General features: G+C 39.5%; 1 long non-coding RNA gene across 1 annotated transcript in view; it reads left to right on the forward strand.

The window, feature by feature from the left end:
* The window catches only part of LOC138850260 (uncharacterized), a 121,195-nt gene extending 113,181 nt beyond the window's left edge, over positions 1–8,014 (forward strand). The window contains exon 3 of the long non-coding RNA XR_011390012.1: positions 7,661–8,014. This is a non-coding gene — a long non-coding RNA (uncharacterized lncRNA). The remainder of the gene's footprint in view (positions 1–7,660) is intronic.
* The last annotated feature ends 9,270 nt before the right edge of the window (positions 8,015–17,284 follow it).

The raw sequence follows: 17,284 nt of genomic DNA on the forward strand, positions 1-17,284 counted from the left end.
AGATGGTGATTCCATTAAATCACATGCAGTATTCATACAATGTAATTCTGGTTAACTCCTCTCACTGGGAGATGTTGCTCCTCCGTTCTGAGTAGGCTTGTGATTGTGGCTGCAGTAATGCTATCAAGGCAAGGTTATAAAAAGCCACGTGGCTTCTACTTAATTCTCCTGAGATACCCACTTGGAACTCAGCTACCATGCTTTGCAGAATCTCAAATAAACATGAAGAAATCATGTAAAAATTTCTGGCACAAAGGCATGCCGAAAGGACCAAGTAATATGCTATTGTGTAGCTAGTGTAAACTCTCAGAAATGTGATTTCACATCACAACTTTCAAGTTACTCCTATACTTTGAGTCTCTACAGCCAAGTCGCCAACATTTTAAAGGAAGGGCAAGCTATCCCCTTTGCCTTTTTTGCATTTCTGACCTACAGAATCCACAAGCATAATTACATGGCTTTCGTTGGTGTAAGGTGATTTTGTACACAAAAATTAAAATGTAAACAGGTAAAAACAACTTCAATATCTAGAGTTTTCCATCAAAGCCAGGGATATGGCCAACTCCAGGGTTAAGGAAACCAGTATAATCAGAAAATACATGAGAAATTGAGTTGCTGACATTTTTATATTTATTGACTTGGAATGTGGTTATATGATGCTTGTTTTATAATATTTGCTCTTTTATAAACTTAAGCATTTCCCTCAGTGTGTTTGTATTTTGCCACTTACAAAATTAGATGAAGAAAAGACAAATTTAAATTAAAACAAACACAATTCGGAATAGCAAAGCAAGATCATTAATTTGGGCTGCAATGATATACATATATATGTATATATATATATATATCTGTACATATGTGTATGTATATATATATATGTATGTATATGTATGTGTTGTCTGGTGAGGGTCCTCTGGCTGGCAGGACTGCATGCAAGGGCTGTGAGTGGTATGTGTGGAAGAGATCAGATAATGAGTATGAAAAAACTATTCATGATTTCAAAGTCCTTTTGAATCAAAATAAAATAAGCCTATCTTTTAAATCCATTTTAGAAACTTTGCTTCACTCTCTCTGTGTTCTTTGTATCTGTGCGTCTGTATTATATACTGTATATATGATAATATATGATTCTTTATAAACATTTGATTGCTTTTTAGACAATCACATTATCTTCCAAACTTGCAATTTTAGTTGCTTTATTATGTTAAATTTATTTATGATCTTTTAAAGATATTTTCCTTAGAAATAACTATATGTGCTCCTTATTTGAACCACAAATTTTGAACAGAATATAAGTGCCATTCTGATAGAAATATATCAATCCTATCCAATATCTATGAAAGAACTTTTTAGTGTCATTTTCATTGAACCTTTATGTTACTAGCAATAATAAGTCATCCATTCACAGTTTCTAAAATATAGAAATATGTTCTGTATAAGAGGATGATAGTGTTATAGAGGAAAACAAAGAAGGACTGTGGAGCACATTGAGGTTGGAGTTCTGTATCACATTAGATAGTCAGAGATAGCTTCCATAAATATAACAAAAATTCTGTTATGATAATTTACAGAGCTGTATAGTTATAATTAGTGCCCTGTGGCTATGTATATTTTAAAAGTATTTTATAACTCAATTATCATCAGCATTTCAACTGTTCACCAATGTCACTTAATTTAGAGATGTCTTTCAAATGTGAAAAATCTATGATTTAGAACTGATTTTAATGTCTTATATTAATCCTGTGGACTGGCAGCAACATTGTCCAAAATATTATATTTAATTTTATTCCTTATGACTGAGAAAGAGTATCAAGAACTTTGAAAACTGTACTAAATTTTTTTGCAAATGGTGCAGTATAATACTAAAAAGAGACTCGAGTTTCAGCCAAAATTTTGAAAATTTTGTTGCTTTCACTGGCTCTATCTCCAGATAAAAGTTTCTCTGGATGATGCAAATAGTGTGTAAATCATTTTAATCATCTTTTCTCAGTAAACTTATATTTACTTCTAGTCAACATTAAATACCAGAGAATTAAACAGTATGCCTGAGAATCTAGAAATTGGAAATTGGAAGAAGATATATGTAAGCAAATTGACTGCTTCTGGTACTTTAGCTGCAGAAGTGGTTTAGGAAAGATATTAGACATTGGCTACTTATCTTAATGAAAGTTGTGAAGAGAAGTCATTAAAAAAATTGAGAAATAAATTTGGTACTAGATGTGGTTTTTACAAATGATATTCTAACAGAGGTAACTGCTTTTTTTCCTTTCACCAGGTGAGACTTGTCAGTCTTAAAACTGATAGATTAATCCAATAAACAGTTAAAGTAATTGAAATAATAAAACAAAACAATGAATCCATGAAAGGGAAGTGAAACTCTAAAATGAATAAACATAAACACTATTCGAAACAGAACAAAGTAACAATTTCAAAAAGCTGATATTGCCCAACATTTATATGAAAATGTACTTATGACAAACATGAAAAATACAATAAAAGTTTTGTACCTATTTCAACTTATTGAGTCCTGAAAGTCAGCTCCAATGACTTCTGCTGAGTACTATGAATTAACTGTAAAAAGAAAAATTAACAAAATTGAGATACTATTTAATTACATTCTAATAAACAGTCTCCATCACTTAACATAACTTAATAAATTTTTTCCTCCACTTAGTCAAAGGTAGAAAAATTGAATATATTAAAATCTCAGCATTAAAGGAGCAGAAAAATCTTTTGATTGTAATTGTGCTTCAGAGGAAATGAAGAGGGATGGATGTTTGATATAGCAAGTAAGACTCCAGGTGGGATGTTCTTATTCCACATAGGTGTGCCTCGGTCCAGTCCCAGCTCTACTTCCAATTCTAGCTTCTTGCTGAAGCACACCCTGAGAGGCAGTAGTGATGGATCAAGTAGTTGGGTCCCTGACATCCATATTGGAGACTCGGATTGAGCTCTCAGAACCCAGCTTTGGCCTGGTTGAGCTCTGGTTGCTATGGCAGTCTTGCTGCTGTAGAATAAACCAGTGGATGGGAGCTCTCTCTGTCCATCTATCCATTTCTCTCTCTCTCTCTCTCCCCCTCTCTTTCTCTTTCTTTTTCTCTGTGTGTGTGTGTCTTGGTTCCATTAAAATAAAATACATAAGATAAATAAATAAATAATATTACATTTTTAATTTTAAAAAGAAGTGAAGATTCAACACCATTAACATTTCTGTTAAGAGAATCCATGAACTTACTGAGGTTATATCTTTAATGGAGGTGTTTGTCAAACATATTAATGTGGCTGTCAATATCTGTCAAGATGTCATGGAGGCAAAGGCACTGATTTGTCTGACATTCTATAGTCAAGAGATATTACTACTGGGGGCTGGCGCTGTGGGGCAGTAGATTAATCCTCCGCCTGCGGCACCGGCATCCCATATGGGCGCCAGTTCTAGTCTTGGTTGCCCCTCTTCCAATCCAGCTCTCTGCTGTGGCCTTGGGAAAGCAGTGGAGGATGGTCCAAATCCTTGGGCCCCTGCACCCACATGGGAGACCAGAAAGAAGCGCCAGCCTCCTGGCTTCAGATCGGCGTAGCTCTGGCTGTTGCGGCCATCTGGGGAGTGAACCAATGGAAGGAAGACCTTTCTCTCTGTCTCTCCGTCTCATTGTCTGTAACTCTACCTCTCAAATAAATAAATATTTTTTTTTAAAAAAGAGGTATTACTACTGGTTTCTAAAATGAATAAACTATTTTAAAGTTATAAGAAGGATTTGATGAATAACTAGTGTTACAATGTGTATTGTTTGATATGTATTTGATTTAGATAATGAAGTTGACATTTTTAGACTTAGAATTTTCCATATTTGTACTAGTCAATAAATATTTTCGATATCATAGTCTAAGATGATACATTTTGTATTTATTTGCTATGATTGTTGTGTTTTCCATTAAATTAGGATGTGAGCGTCACAAAGTCAAGGATTTTTGTCTGGTTAGTTCACTGCTTTTTGTTAATTGCCTTATCTGTAGTATTTACCTATAGTACTTGTAGTAGGCTCATATTAGATGCTCATATAAAGACAGCAAATATATTTCTATATTTCACTAGCATAAGTAGTTATGTGCTTAGCTACAATACATACATGATTTTTCCAAAAGTAGATTTTAAAAATATTTTATGATAGAAAGCCAACATATTAGAAATAAATAGTAAAGTGGATCAGTACTTAGAGTCAGCAAACACAATTCTTGTCAAAAGACAAAATGGGAACACTTCAAACCTGACCTATCAGAAACAGCTAGTACAATTAGCAGAAGAAAATACATGTTTTAATATTTTCATTATTGAAGAAAAAGAAGACCAAAATCAAGGAATTTCATATATATATATATATAAACTAATTTAGAAGAAAAAATTAATTCAAAAGGAAAGTCACATAAAATAATGACTTGAAATTGATGAAAATAAAAGCAATATAATAAAAAATGCTAAAGTTGTCACTTGAAAAGGCTGGTAAAAATACTATGAACCATAAGCAAAAGAATGAGAGAGTAAAAATAGTTGAAATTAGAAATGGGAGAAAATATACATGGGGATATATTTCCTCATGAAATTGAAGAAAACACCTATAAATATATTCTGTGCAATTTTGGGGCAAAAAAATTCTTAAAAGGTAGAATAACGTAATGAATATCACAATGGCTAATTTTATGTGCTAACTTGACTGGGTTAAGGGATGTTCCAAGAGCTTGTAAAATACTGTTTCTGAGTATGTGTTTGAGAGTGTTGCCAGAAGAGATTAGCATCTGACTCTAGTCATACACTGAGTAAAGAAGATCTGCTTTCAGCTGGTGGACATCACTGGACCTGTGGAGGACCCAAATAGGACAAAGCAGAAGGCGGGATTTCTCTCTCTTTGCTTAAGATACAACATCTATGTTCTCCTGCTCTTGGACATCTGACTTCTCGGAGTTAGGATGAGGCTTTTTTTTTTAACTTTTATTTAATGAATATAAATTTCCAAAGTACGGCTTATGGATTACAATGGCTTCCCCCCCATAACATCCCTCCCACCCGCAACCCTCCCCTCTCCCACTCCCTCTCCCCTTCCATTCACATCAAGATTCATTTTCGATTCTCTTTATATACAGAAGTTTAGCATACATTAAGTAAAGATTTCAACAGTTTGCTCCCACACAGAAACATAAAGTGAAAAATAATAGATGATTTTTTTTAAATGATGCTGAAATCAGATCAGACCTATTGTCATGTTTAATCCCAGTGAGAGTCAAGTTGGAAATTGATAATTTCTTCTTCTTCTTCTTCTTTTTTTTAACAGAAGATCAGTTTAGTATACATTAAGTAAAGCTTTCAACAGTTTGCCACCCCATAGAAACACAGAGTGAAATATACTGTTTGAGTACTCGTTATAGCATTAAGTCTCAATGTACAGTACGCTAAGGACAGAGATCCTACATGAGGAGTAAGTGCACAGTGACTCCTGTTGTTGACTTAACAATTTGACACTCTTGGCCGGCGCCACGGCTCAATAGGCTAATCCTCCGCCTAGCGGCGCCGGCACACCGGGTTCTAGTCCCGGTCAGGGCGCCGGATTCTGTCCCGGTTGCCCCTCTTCCAGGCCAGCCCTCTGCTGTGGCCAGGGAGTGCAGTGGAGGATGGCCCAGGTGCTTGGGCCCTGCACCCCATGGGAGACCAGGAGAAGCACCTGGCTCCTGGCTCCTGCCATCGGATCAGCGCGGTGCGCCGGCTGCAGCGCGCCGGCCGCGGCGGCCATTGGAGGGTGAACCAACGGTAAAGGAAGACCTTTCTCTCTGTCTCTCTCTCTCACTGTCCACTCTGCCTGTCAAAAAATAAAAAAAAAAAAATAAAAAAAAAAACAAAAAAAAAAACAATTTGACACTCTTGTTTATGGCCTCAGTAATCTCCCCATGCTCCAGTCATGAGTTTCCAAGGCTATGGAAGCCCCTTGAGTTCTCCGACTCTTATCTTGTTTAGACAAGGTCATAGTCAAAGTGGAGGTTCTCTCCTCCCTTCAGAGAAAGGTACCTCCTTCTTTGAAGACCTGTTCTTTCCACTGGGATCTCACTCACAGAGATCTTTCATTTAGGGTTTTTTTTTTTTTGTTTTTTTGTTTTTTGCTTTTTTTTTTTTTTTTTTTTTTGCCAGAGTGTCTTGGCTTTCCATGCCTGAAATACTCTCATGGGCTTTTCAGCCAGATCGGAATGCCTTTAGGGCTGATTCTGAGGCCAGAGTGCTGTTTAGGACATAGGATGAGGCTTAACCTCTTTAGTTTTCCTGGTCCCCAGGCCTGCAGACTGGGACCGGAACCATACCACCAGCTGTACTGGGCTTCCAGTTTGCAAAGGGCAGAATATGGGATTTCCCAGTTTCCAAACTCACATAAACCATTTCCTCATATCCGATCTTTTCTTTCTATCTCTTGGGAGAACCTTGAGTAATACACATATTAAAGATGGGATTTTGCAATAGTGCTGAGTCACTCATTTCAGACTAGAAAAAGAATTCCCAGGGCCAGTGCTGTGGCAAAGTGGGTTAACGCCCTGGCCTGAAGCACTGGCATCCCACATGGGCGCCACTTCTAGTCCCAGTTGCTTCACTTCCCATCCAGCTCTCTGCTATAGCCTGGGAAAGTGTAGAAGATGCCCAAGTCCTTGGGCTCCTGCACCTGCGTGGGAGACTGGGAGGAAGCTCCTGGCTCCTGGCTTCGGATCAGCGCAGGTCTGGCCATGCGGCCAATTGGGGAGTGAACCAGTGGATGGAAGACCTCTCTCTCTATCTGCCTCTCCTTTCTCTTGTAACTCTGACTTTCAAATAAAAATAAATAAATCTTAAAAAAAAAAAGAAAAAGAATTCCAGATGTGAGCTTTGAGCCATGAGTGCTAAATACTGTCCAAGGGAACAGGTACTTACATAAATACAAGATATCCTCTATTATAAAATTCCTGCTGCAGGTCAGTCAATAGCATCACACTGTTACATTTCTATGTCATTCCTCAGGCTCTAATTCCATATTTGAAAATATCATTATGAATATTAATATCTATAATCCTTGCCACAAGGGAGAAAATATAATAGAATTTCTATTTCACGTATTCAATTATCTCAGATCATGATATGATGTTACAAATGACAGCATCGGGATTTGGCTTCTCTACTGTTTTATTGACTTGTGTATGAGTCTGTCACTGAGAAATGGAAATGTCTTCCATGAGATGAGCCTGCAAGGCTGAGATCCAGTCTCTGATACATGGAAAGTTAAAACACACCAAAGCAATGGTAAAATTGAGCTGATATATCTTGGCTCTCAGGCTCACTCTTTTTGACACTGACACCAAACTTACCTCATCTCTACATGTATTAACAAAACTGACCAGCAGATCATGAATTATTTCTGCCTGCAGTGTCTCATTTTTATCACAGTATCACAAAAGATATTTTTAAATATACAAATAATGAAATCAACAAATAACGAAATTGAGGTTCAGGGAAGCATAGTGATTTGACCAAAATCATTAAATTAATCAGAGCTTATAAACAAAACCCCTATTTTTCGAAATTGTAGCTAAGTACTTTTTCTATGATTTCCCTTACATTCTCTCAGAATTTAACAACTAATCTATAACCATGTCTTGTCAGAATTTTGTAGCGTTGGTGTCGGACGCTGTGGCGCAGTAGGTTGATCCTCCGCCTGCGATGTCTGCATCCCATATGGGCGCCAGTGCTAGTCAAGGATGCTCCTCTTCCAATCCAGCTCTCTGCTGTGGCCTGGGAAAGCAATGGAAGATAGCTCAAGTTCCTGGACACCTGCACACCCAAGGGAGATCCGAAAGAAGCTCCTGGCTCCTGGCTTTGGTTCGGCGCAGCTCTCGCTGTTGCAGCTACTGGGGAGTGAAGCAATGGAAGGAAGATCTTTCTCTCTGTCTCTACCTTTCACTGTCTGTAACTCTACCTCTCAAATAAATAAATAAAATCTTTAAAAACAAGAATTTTGTAGCCTTCAAATTCTGTTCTGGAAATTAAATTGTAACTGATTTGTCAAGTTCATTTTAATCATCAGAGAATGGTTTTATTTATTATTTCTCTGATGATTAAATGCAACAGAATTCTCTGATGTGTTTGTGTCTTAATTATTTGGAAGATCATTAAGTAGTGCATTTGTCATTGTTTATTTAGCCCAATTGGAAAAAAATCATCATTTGGAAATTATTGTACAGGCTGATTGGAGTGTCAGAAACAAAGAATTATCAGTGTTTTCCTGGAGATAATAAAAGGCAATTTTAAGTTGTGTGTAAAGTGGATTTTTGTTATCTGGACCAATGTTAAAATTATATCACTTCCATGCACATACTAGATACCTCTGATAGATATTTGGATGCATGTGCTATATCCCTTTCAAGCCTAGAATTTTCATATACTCACATTTTTTTTTTTTGGCAGGCAGAGTGGACAGTGAGAGAGAGAGATAGAGAGAAAGGTCTTCCTTTGCCATTGGTTCACCCTCCAATGGCCATCGCGGCCAGCGCCACGGCCGGCGCACCGCGCTGATCCGAAGGCAGGAGCCAGGTGCTACTCCTGGTCTCCCATGGGGTGCAGGGCCCAAGCACTTGGGCCATCCTCCACTGCACTCCCTGGCCACAGCAGAAAGCTGGCCTGGAAGAGGGGCAACCGGGACAGAATCCTTCGCCCGACCGGGAATAGAACCCAGTGTGCCAGCGCCGCAAGGCGGAGGATTAGCCTATTGAGCCGCGGCGCTGGCCTTCAATCATTTCTAATGACATACCAAGCTCTTGACTCCAAAGTCTTTATTTCTACTTGGGTTCCTCAGTCTATTTCATATTTCCAACATCCAGCTGCATTTTTTTTTCATGAATTTCCTTTCTGTACATCAAAATCCATCTAGTATAACTTTAACATTATTCATGGGCTCCCTGTGCAAATCTGCTGTGCCCTTGTCCTAGCCTAGTTCTCTTTCTAATACCTTCTTAGTAACCTGAGCTTGAAATGTTGCAGTTGTATTTACTTCCTTTATTTAATAGCATTAATCTTTCACCCTGAATGTCCCACTGACTCTATCTCTGAAATGTCTCTTGTGTTCACCACAACTTTAAAATATTTCTTTTTTTTCTTTTTTTATTTAGTAAATAGAAATTTCCAAAGTACAGTTTATGGATTACATTGGCTTCCCCTTCCCCCATAATTTCCCTCCCACTCGCACCCCTCCCATCTTTCGCTCTCTCTCCTATTCCATTCACATCAAGATTCATTTTCAATTATCTTTATATACAGAAGATCGATTCAGTATATATTAAGTAAAGATTTCATCAGTTTGCACCCACACAGAAATACAGAGTGTAAAAATACTATTTCAGTACTAGTTATAACATTACTTCACATTGGACAACACATTAAGGACAGATCCCACATGAGAAGTAAGTACACAGTGACTCCTGTTGTTGACTTAACAATTTGACACTCTTGTTCATGGCATCAGTAATCTCCCTAGATTCTAGTCATGAGTTGCCAAGGCTATGGAAGCCTTTTGGGTTTGCTGACTTCGATCTTATTCTGACGGGGTAATAGTCAAAGTGGAAGTTCTCTCCTCCCTTCAGAGAAAGGTACCTCCTTCTTTGATACTCCGTTCTTTCCACTGGGATCTCACTCACAGAGATATTTCCTTTATGTTTTTTTTTTTTTTTTTTTTTTTTTTTTTTTTTTTGCTAGAGTGTCTTGGCTTTCCATGCTTAAAATACTCTCATGGGCTCTTCAGCCAGATCTGAATGCCTTAAGGGCTGATTCTGAGGCCAGAGTGCTATTTAGGACATCTGCCATTTTATGAGTCTACTGTGTATCCTGCTTCCCATGTTGGACTGTTCTCTCCATTTTTGATTCTATCAGTGAGAATTAGCAGACACTAGTCTTGTTTGTGTGATCCCTTTGACTCTTAGACCTATCAGTGTGATCAATTGTGAACTGAAATTGATCACTTGGACTAGTGAGATGGCATTGGTACATGCCACCTTGATGGGATTGTATTGGAATCCCCTGGCAAGTTTCAACTCCACCATTTGGGGCAAGTCCAATTGAGCATGTCCCAAATTGTACATCTCCCTCTCTTATTTCCACTCTTATATTTAACAGGGATCACTTTTCAGTTAAAATTTAAACACCTAAAAATAATTGTGTGTTATTTACAGAGTTCAACCAATAGTACTAGAACAAAAAAATACTAAAATGGATAAAGTATTACATTGTACATCAACCGTCAGCACAAGAGCTCATCAAGTCACTGTTTCTCATAGTGTCCATTTCACTTCAACAGGTTTCCCCTTTGGTGCTCAGTTAGTTGTCGCTGATCAGGGAGAACATATGATATTTGTCCCTTTGGGACTGGCTCAATTCACTCAGCATGATGTTTTCCAAATTCCTCCATCTTGTTGCAAATGACTGGGTTTCATTGTTTTTGACTGCTGTATAGTATTCTATAGAGTACATGTCCCATAATTTCTTTATCCAGTCTTCTATTGATGGGCTTTTGGGTTGGTTCCAGGTCTTAGCTATTGTGAATTGAGCTGCAATAAACATTGATGTGCAGACAGCTTTTTTGTTTGCCAATTTCATTTCCTTTGGGTAAATTCCAAGGAGTGGGATGGCTGGGTTGAATGGTAGGGTTATCTTCAGGTTTCTGAGGAATCTCCAGACTGACTTCCATAGTGGCTTAACCAGTTTGCATTTCCACCAAGAGTGGGTTAGTGTCCCTTTTTCCACACATCCTCGCCTGCATGTATTGTTGGTAGATTTCTGAATGTGGGTCATTCTAACCGGGGTGAGGTGAAACCTCATTGTGGTTTTGATTTGCATTTCCCTGATTGCTAGTGATCTTGAACAGTTTTTCATGTGCCTGTTGGCCATTTGGATTTCCTCTTTTGAAAAATGTCTATTGAGGTCCTTGGCCCATCTTAAGTGGGTTGTTTGTTTTGTTTTTGTGGAGTTTCTTGATCTCTGTGTAGATTCTGGTTATCAACCCTTTATCTGTTGCATAGTTTGCAAATATTTTTTCCCATTCTGTCGGTTGCCCCTTCACTTTCCTGACTGTATCTTTTGAAGTACAGAAACTTCTCAATTTGATGCAATCCCAATAGTTGATTTTGGCTTTGACTGCCTGTGCCTCCAGGGTCTTTTCCAGAAACTCTTTGCCTGTGCCAATATCTTGAAGGGTTTCTCCAATGTTCTCTAATAATTTGATGGTGTCGGGTCGTAGATTTAAGTCTCTAATCCATGTTGAGTGGATTTTTGTATAAGGTGAAAGGTAGGGGTCTTGCTTCATGATTCATGAAATCCAATTTTCCCAGCACCATTTATGGAATAGACTGTCCTTACTCCAGGGATTGGTTTTGGATCCTTGATGAAATATGAGTTGGCTGTAGCTGTTTGGATTGATTTCTGGTGTTTCAATTCTGTTCCATTGGTCTATCTATCTGTTTCTGTACCAGTACCATGCTGTTTTGATTACAACTGCCCTGTAGTATGTCCTGAAATCTGGTATTGTGATGCCTCCAGCTTTGTTTTTGTTGTACAAGATTGCTTTAGCTATTCGAGGTCTCCTGTGTCTCCATATGAATTTCAGCATCATTTTTTCCAGATCTGAGAAGAAGATCTTCGGTATCTTGATTGGTATTGCATTGAATCTATAAATTGCTTTTGGGGGAATGGACATTTTCATGATATTGATTCTTCCAATCCATGAGCATGGAAGATTTTTCCATTTCTTGGTATCCTCTTCTATTTCTTTCTTTAAGGTTTGTAATTTTCATCGTAGAGATCTTTAACATCCTTGGTTAAGTTTATTCCAAAGTATTTGATTGTTTTTGTAGCTATTGTGAATGGGATTGATCTTAGCAGTTCTTTCTCAGGCATGGCATTGTCTGTGTATACAAAGGCTGTTGATTTTTGTGCATTGATTTTATACCCTGCTACTTTGCCAAACTCTTCTATGAGTTCCAATAGTCTCTTAGTAGAGTTCTTTGGGTCCCCTAAAACGAATCATATCATCTGCAAAGAGGGATAGGTTGAGTTCTTCCTTCCCAATCTGAAAATACTTCTATCAAACATGCAAGTAAGCATGCATTTCATTAAGTAACTGCCCAAGACCACACGGCTATTAAAGCTTGGAGAAAGAATTCCAAACAGGCAGCCTGATCCTAAAGTATCGTAGTGACTGCGCTATGCTCCTGCATGGAGCATATGCACCATGCTCCCCCTCTGCAGCCTCCTTATCCCAATGCTGTTAAAGGGCTTTGGGTCTCTCTCCATCAAACTATCCTGCAACAAATTACTCAAAAAGGAAGAAGGGATTTGAGGGAGGGGTGAGAGAAATACTTTTGACATTATTTTATCTTCCTCCTAATTAAAATCTTTAAAAACTCTCATCACCTACCCCCACTCCTTCCTACCATGACAATCCCCTCAAATTATACATGCCCTATTTTTAAGAAAAAAAAATATTTACTTGAAAGGCAGAACAGAAAGAAAAGGAGAAACAGAGAGAAGCAGAGACAGAAAGAGAAAAAGAGAGAGACATCTGCTGGATTATTCCCCAAATGGCTGCAACAGCCAGGTTTGGACCAGACAGAAGGCAGGAGCCAGGAACACCATTCTGGTCACCCACATGGATGGCAGGGATCATCTCTTGCTGTCTTCCCAGACACATTAGCAGAAAGTTGCTTTGGAAAAATAGCTGTGGGTCTTGAACTGGTGTTGCAATATGAGATATCTGCATTGCAAGTGCCAACTTAACCCCACTGTACTGCAGTGCTCCCTCATACCTATCTTTTTTTTTTGACAGGCAGAGTGGACAGTGAGAGAGAGACACAGAGAGAAAGGTCTTCCTTTGCCGTTGGTTCACCCTCCAATGGCCGCTGTGGCCGGTGCACTGCTGGCGGCGCACCGCGCTGATCCGATGGCAGGAGCCAGGTGCTTCTCCTGGTCTCCCATGGGGTGCAGGGCCCAAGCACTTGGGCCATCCTCCACTGCACTCCCTGGCCACAGCAGAGAGCTGGCCTGGAAGAGGGGCAACCGGGACAGCATTTGGCGCCCCGACTGGGACTAGAACCTGGTGTGCCGGCACCGCAAGGCGGAGGATTAGCCTAGTGAGTCGCGGCGCCGGCTCATACCTATCTTTTAAAATGTGACTCCAACTTCCAATTGTCTCTTTCAGGTAACTGACACATAAGTCTCAGCTGATTAAATGCTTTGTCTGGACCCAGTGCCCATATTGGTGTTATTCCCTGCTTTTGGAATGTCATACCATGTGTTCAGTCCAACCAGTTCTTCAAAGTCAATCTTATCTTTTAGAGTCTGTCTCCATAAAGCCTTTGATTTATAGATGCAGTAACCTCTCTCCCTCTCTCAATCTCTCCTTCTGTATCCCTCTTCCTTGTGTTTTCATAGAATAACTTTTATAGTATATAAATTATTCTCTTGTGATGAGAGAAGAAGGGCACACAGTAATACTAGGAAGAACAGTGCAAAGAAGGATGTGGAATAGGTACGCAACATCAGTGTTAGGTAAGGTAGGGACTTAAAAAACAAAGAGAGAAAGGCACTTGTTATGAATTGGCAGGATATTTAATCAGTACCATTATTATATTAATCCATCTGTACAATGAAATGCTAAGCAGCCACAGGACATAGTAGAAAATTTGGAAAAATATTCATGGAAACCAGCAGAGATTAATAAAATGGGGATGTATATGTGCATGTGTGGGTGTAGATGTTCAGGAGAGACACACAGAATGAGACCAAGAACTACATGCAGTGCAGAATAATGTTCATTGAGGGGCCAATGTTGTGTTGATGGTAATGCCACCATCTGTGATGCAGGCATCCCATATGGGCACCAGTTTAAGTTCCGGCTGCTCCATTTCTTATTCACTCTCTGCTAATGTACATTTGAAAGCAGTGGAAGATGGCCCAAGTGCTTGGACTAAAGCATGGAAGACCGAGAAGCTCCTGGCTCCTGCCTTCATACCTGCCCACCTCTGGCCATTGTGGCCTTTTGGGGAGTGAACCAGCAAGGAGGACCTCACTCTACCTCTCTCTCTGTAAGTTATAACTCTGCCTTTCAAATAAATAAATAAATGTTTTTTTTTAAATAATGTTCATTGAGGTGTTTTTTTTTTTTTTTTTTTAGATTCATTTATTTATTTGAGAGGCAGAGTTACAGAGTTAGAGGAGAGACAGAGACAGAGAGAGAGGTCTTCCATCCACAGGCTCAGTCCCAAAATGGCGGCAATGGCCAAAGCCAGGCAGATCTGAAGTCAGGACCTAGGAGCTTCTGGGTCTTCCACGAAAGGGCCCAAGCACTTGGGCTGTCTTCCGCTGCTTTCCCAAGCCATCAGCAGGGAGCTGGATTGGAAGTGGAGAAGCTGGAACTAGAACCAGTGTCCATATGGGATGCTGGCATCACATTACTATGCCACAGCCTTGGCCCCATTTTCTGTAAAAGATTTATTTATTGAAGTGTTAACAATATTTATATTTGGGTGATTATGTTTGCTTCTATATAATTTTTAGAGCATTTAAAAATTTACCACAAAAATTAGTACTTATAGTTAGTAGAAACACAAACAGGCTAAAACAATATTAGGAAAAGGAAAGGACTTCCTCCAAATATTTGCTTGGAAGATACAACACAATTTATTAGAAGATCTCAATCATTTTATTTCTTTTTCAAAATTTTCATTTTGTTGAAATTTTGGAGGAAGGACTTAGTTGCCATTGTTTTTCTATTTGTTATTGAGAAAGTGGGATGTCACTCTGCAATAAAATGTCATTTTCCTCTGAGGTGTTCTATTCTATTATTAGCCAGCAGTTTTGAAAAAATTCTATGTACTCCTTTTAACAATTCACATGACTTTTTTTTTTATAAAGAATTAAAAAGTTGGCCAGCGCCGTGGCTCAATAGGCTAGTCCTCCACCTAGCGGCGCCGGCACACCAGGTTCTAGTCCCGGTCGGGGCGCCGAATGCTGTCCCGGTTGCCCCTCTTCCAGGCCAGCTCTCTGCTGTGGCCAGGGAGTGCAGTGGAAGATGGCCCAAGTGCTTGGGCCTTGCACTTGCATGGGAAACCAGGAGAAGCACCTGGCTCCTGGCTTCGGATCAGCACGGTGCGCCGGCCGCAGCTCGCAGGCCGCAGCGGCCATTGGAGGGTGAACCAATGGTAAAGGAAGACCTTTCTCTCTCTCTCTCTCTCTCTCTCTCTCTCACTGTGCACTCTACCTGTCAAAAAAAAAAAAAAAAAAAAAAAAAAAAAAAAAGAAGAAGAATTAAAAAGTAAAGCCACAAGGCACATTAGTAAACTGAAAGCTCACCATGAACAAAAGGTACATTTAAATGTTTTCCTGTACTTAGTCGGTCGTCCTGGGAACAGGCACATGTAACTTTTTAAACATTTTTTTCTATTTTTATTTGAAAAATTTAAACATTTTGTCCATTTTTATTTGGTCTGCTATTGCAGACCAAAGCCAGGAGCCTGTAAGTCCACCCTGCCACATGAGTGGCAGGGACCAACATACATGAGTCATCTGCTGCCTCCCGTGGTGTGCATTATCAGGGAGCTAGACTGGAAGTGGAGAAGCCAGGACTCAAACTAGGCACTCTGATATGGGATGGAGGCATCCCAGGCTGGAGACTGAACTGCTGTGCCAAATGCCCTACCCTCCCTGTAACTTTGAATAGCATTCCCCATAGCCTCACTAAGCATATTTCACTAAATTTCTGACTGTTTCTCATTACAGAGAAATGAGATTCTATTTAAACAAAATGTCTCAACATTTCAAGAGCAACAGAAACTTCTCATAGGCACATTATTTGATTGTTTGTCCTGATTCCCCTCAGAGTGTACACATACTTCTGCCTCTGTTCAGCATCTGTCCCACCCACTTCACTGCTCATGCCAATCTGCTTATCACAACTCCATGTAATTTTAATTTGAGCAGCATCTGTTATTTCACATTGCTAAGGCAGAAGCATGTGGTGCCAAGAACATCGGCCTTGGAGTCAGACAGACCTGTGCAGTGCCTCGGTCCTACTCATTGCCGGGTGACCTGAAATGATGCGCTTAACTTCTCAGAACCTCAAATTTGTCTTGTGAACCTCAACTTGCTCAATTCCAAATTAGTTCTCGTGAGGAATTAGGGAGTCAGTGCATGCATTTGTGAAATGCTTAGCAGTAAATTGCTATAGTGTGGGTTTCATGCCATGTGTAGCTAGTAAGAATCTAATTAAAACCTCTCTGCCTTCTCTCCTAAGTGATGTCATAGTGCTTTACAGTTAATGGAGGCACTGAGGACAGATTAAAATTGGGGAGCTCCTGAAGCTGAAAATAGCACCTTGGAGGCTATTATTTCACTCCAACCATGAGGTTGAATTTGATCGTGGATTTAATGTGAAATGAAAAACACAATCATTTCCCAAGCTGCTTTGACTTTATGGACCCCAAATCCCACTTGAGAAGAATCATCTGAAAATTTTGCATCAGCAGGATTGAATTTTCCATCTTGCAACCAGATTTATTGAATACCAGCCACAGCTCAGCTGTCATGGCTTTGCAGTCCTGTTTGTATTAAAGTTATCCTGTTCAAAGGGTAAAACAAAACAATACAAAACAGAAAGTGAGCTTCAGGGGAAATCCTAATACTAAGTCTATTTGCTTTCCCCTCTGGAGCGATTTTTCTGGTCTGACCCTGTGTGAAGACACTCACCTTCTTCTGATGAAAACAAAAATTTCAAAAAAGGGACTGGAGGAAACAAGGTATTGCTGTCTTCCGCACTCTGGCCAGAGAAAGAGGCTTAAGAGGTGGAAAAGCTGCTTGTTTCCTGGAAAGGAACGGTAGTGATTTTGCAGTGGGTAACACACTTTTTAAAAGTAATCCAGCTCAAATGAGCTTTTCTGCTATAATCTGGATGTGAATCTGTGGTGCTTTGTTCTCAGAGCACACCTTACTCTGTGGGTGAAGAAGAAACAAATAAATGGTTATTCCCCTTGGGTGGGGTGAAATGGGGCTGGCTCTCATCCTAGATTACTGGGCATTGTTCCCTGTTCCTCTCACCTGCTCAGCCAGGGCCATTAACTCAGTGTGGAAGCCTCTCTTGAAAGTAGCCCCAATTAGTAAAGCAATGTGCCGGTAAAAGAATCATGTATTGTAGGGGAAGCAGCCAGCTGTTACATGCCATGCAGGAGTGCCTTTCAATTTCAAGACAAC

The sequence above is a fragment of the Oryctolagus cuniculus genome, chromosome 1 (assembly GCF_964237555.1).
Source record: "Oryctolagus cuniculus chromosome 1, mOryCun1.1, whole genome shotgun sequence".
NCBI lineage: Eukaryota > Metazoa > Chordata > Mammalia > Lagomorpha > Leporidae > Oryctolagus > Oryctolagus cuniculus.